Genomic DNA, 3,894 nt, shown 5'->3' with positions numbered 1-3,894 from the left:
TTTACACACTTTAACACGGTTAGCACAGATTCCGTGAATACCCCTCTTATCATTTTAAATGTACTATTGTATTAATTGTATAAACAAGTATGTTCATTTAATACAGTTTATTGCTATTTCCACATACCTAATGTGTTAACGTGTTCAGGAAATTATCCCCATGTTTTAGGAATTCTAGTTAAGGATCAATTATGAATTTATTTAATTTATGAAGGTTATTAGACATACTAGCATATGTCGTAATACATACCCCTCTTATCATTTTAAATGTACTATTGTATTAATTGTATAAACAAGTATGTTCATTTAATACAGTTTATTGCTATTTCCACAAACCTAATGTGTTAACGTGTTCAGGAAATTATCCCCATCTTTTAGGACTTCTAGTTAAGGATCAATTATGAATTTATTTAATTTATGAAGGTTATTAGACATACTAGCATATGTCGTAATACATACATCAGCACACATGATAGCTAGCTTCTGCTGACCGATACATTTCCTCGAATAGTGCGCTTTATTTGTTGTTTAAATATTATTTCCTATAGAGGCTTATTGTTACAAATCAGAATCGAAATAAATTGGATTTATTTTGCTTCTTAAGTGTTGACACATTCGCTACTTTGAAAATACGTCATGCGCGGCCATGGTTTGCATCAAGATGTGCATTAGGATACAAGGACATAATTTAAATCACCAACCTGAGGAAGTTGTCAGCTGATAACATAAATCAAACTGATTGAATTGAACATTAAAGAACTAACACGAAAATCAAGAGGCAGACGGATTTTCTGGAAAAATTGACCCCCTTCATCGACACCAGTTTTTCTCAATAAAATGCAAAATTTTTGGGCCTTCCAGAAGCGAAATTCAAAAAGTTGGGCATACCGCTGGAAGCTAATTAAATGGAAAACTTTTGAGGAAAGTTTGCTAAGCTCCAGGAGTTTGTGGTTATTAACAGTTACCAATCTAATATTTACAAAAATTTCAAATTTCAACATTTTTGTTTTTTCTGAATTTTTCATGAAGAATTTTTTCATCAATTCTGCAATGTAAATAGGTTTCCTTACCGTGTTAACGTTCGTTTTCTACAGCCAGTAATTCATAAGTTTATAAGCAATTTAGTGGACCTAAGTCTAAAAACTAAAAAACACCCAAAACCTGAAATTACTTCTTTACCGTTTAGATTTGTACAGGGGTTTATAGGAAGTTTTTGTTGCCTATGGTGAGTAGAAACCCCTCCTGAAATTTTCGACACTTACCGCCAGTCACCCTGTATATTATTTTTTTAGGTAAATTCGAAAAGCTTTTAGTTTCAGCAGATTTACTTTATTTATGCCTTTCACTCATCTTATGAGCATCATCAGTCTTCATTGCAAGAAAACAGAATAATTATATAATAAATGTAATTATAATNTGTTATTTATGTTCTGATTTGTTTTAAGGAAGGCTGATAATGGACACAAGTGACCTAACCTTCTATAAAATAAAGAAAATCTGCTGGAGGTCTTTGAATTTAATTTGAATTTGAAACAATAATATGTACGGTTTGAGTTAGGTGATCGACGTCGGGAGGGAAGGCTTTCGGCGGAGACGAGGCCTTTAAGCTTATGTTGATGGGTGGCTTTGCAAATAGTTTCGTAGACTATTTCCTCTTTGAGTTTGCGGTGATCTTCATTCCTGACGTACCAGAATACTACGATTATCAGTAAGATATTTTGAATAGATTTTATACATTGACGGTCGGTCTTACTGGAACAGACATCTGGATGCAATTAGTACATAGAATTTTATATACAGCTTATTGAATAATGTCTATCTGTTTTAGTAAAAAAATCCTTAGTAAACCTTAACATTAACCTAAGAGTACTTAGAAGACCTTAACAGAAACTATAATAAACCTTAACAGCAAATATAATATACAACAAAGCATTGCAGGATCACATCATTTTAGGCCAAGAATTTTTTTTTTCCTGGCCGGCTAACTGCTTCGGTCATTGCCGGCACCACGCGTATATCTTTGTCACATTTTGAAAAATCTGCACTTTCTATGGATAACTTCATTCTAATTGCTTACTCATCGGACCTTACGGTTTTTGTTGCATTTCTCTTTGTATCACTCCACGTGTGGTAACTTGAAGTATTTGACCATTTACATACACACACATTCATAATACACATTTATACTAATAAACCTAGTTTCCTAATATTGCAGCTAAAGTGGAGGTCGGTAAGATGGTTCTAAACCTGCCGACCTCCTTCCATTCTCGCGAATAAATACATTCAAACGGTGTGTACAAATTCCACTCATCCATAAAACTAATCCTAAGGTTTTTTGATGGGCCTCTGGAGTACTCGATATTCCTCGACAGACACATCCATTGACACATAACCTCTCACGCTAATAAATACGATGATACTAGAAAGGACGCAGCATCTCGGTAGTATTACTACAACCGTTCACACAATCATACTACAAATGTATTATCACTAACCAAAATCGGTGGGCCTGTGAGTTACTCGATATTCAGTGACAGCCGCACCCGTGCATTCTAAACCAGTCACGCTAATAAATACATTCGTGTAATACAATGGGGGGGGGTGAACCGCTGTGAGGGTTATATGCGGCTGTAAGCGTTTATTGATTTTAAATATGTCATAAGTTGATCTTTATGGTAGATATCGGAAGGTAGGTCGCACCGCTCTCTGTGTCATGCCAGCTGTTCGCATTCTTCATGTTCACTGTCACAACTGCACCACACAGAGGACATACCCTGGGTCTCTTTCTAATTAAGAGGTGGCCATTCGTCAGCCTCGTGTGGCCTATGCTCAATCGTGCTAGGATAATCCTGTCTCTCTTCCATTTTTTCCGGGACCTAGGGTTTTATTTTCGGTTTCACTACTTTCAACTTTTCGTTCATATTGTCCCAGCTGATTTGCCATTCACTCCAACTTAACGTTTTCATTGCGTTTTTGATGTCTGCTGAGCTGATCTGAAAATCCGGGTCATGCGGTATTTTAGTGGCTGTTAAATTTTTAATTTAAAATTTCTGTTAAATGAATGTTGAAGACGATCAACTTGTTAAATTGGTAGGATGATATTGGAAGCTTATGTTGCTGGAAAAATATGGTAATTTATATTTCTATTTTTTCCAATTGAGCTTGGTTGCTTACTACGGTGAAAGCTTATACTCTATTTGGGCTTGATTTTGTGGTCTAGACGTGTTTCGTACATGCAATATAATCCACTGCAACTGTTTTCCTGTTGTAAAAGTTAATGATGGAAGGGTCTGCTCCTTTCCCTCCAGGCATTGTCTTCTTTTTTCTGTGCTTTTGAAACAACTGGTGCAATTTCACCGGAGAGACAATAAACATTTTTTTCGTACAACGCTCTTGTAAATAATCCACTTTTCGTCTTCAGCGGTTTAAAAAATGGAAAATTAGCTGTATTATCATGAATAATAATGTTTGGGGAGAAGAAACTATCAAGTTTTATTCAGCCAGATTTGGAAGTCAAAACAAATCATATATATATATATATATCTTATATACCGGCTCTCTTCGTGTTTTACCTTTTCTTCTGGTCCTTCACGCGTATTTTGTTTTAAACTCCAGCTTTACTTTTGAGTGTCGCGAAAAGTTACTGGCTCTCTGCTTTTATACGTATACTATGTCTATATTTTAAAATCGGGCATATATATATACAGGGTGAATTGCTACTCGTGCTACAAACTTCTCCAGTAGATTCTTCACCCTAAAATGAACAAAAAAGTTCATATTGTCCATGGTCCGATTCTCAACCATTTCAGAGTAATTTCGCTTTTTATCGATTTTGAAAGATATCACGTCCTGGCGTCGGAAAATCGTGATATCTTTTAATCTAAACATTTCTCT

Source organism: Cimex lectularius, unplaced genomic scaffold (genome assembly GCF_000648675.2).
Source record: "Cimex lectularius strain Harlan isolate CLEC.00 unplaced genomic scaffold, Clec_2.1 scaffold91, whole genome shotgun sequence".
In the NCBI taxonomy this organism is placed as follows: Eukaryota; Metazoa; Arthropoda; class Insecta; order Hemiptera; family Cimicidae; genus Cimex; species Cimex lectularius.
The sequence above is the reverse complement of the archived record's forward strand: the minus strand, read 5'-3'. Positions refer to the sequence as shown.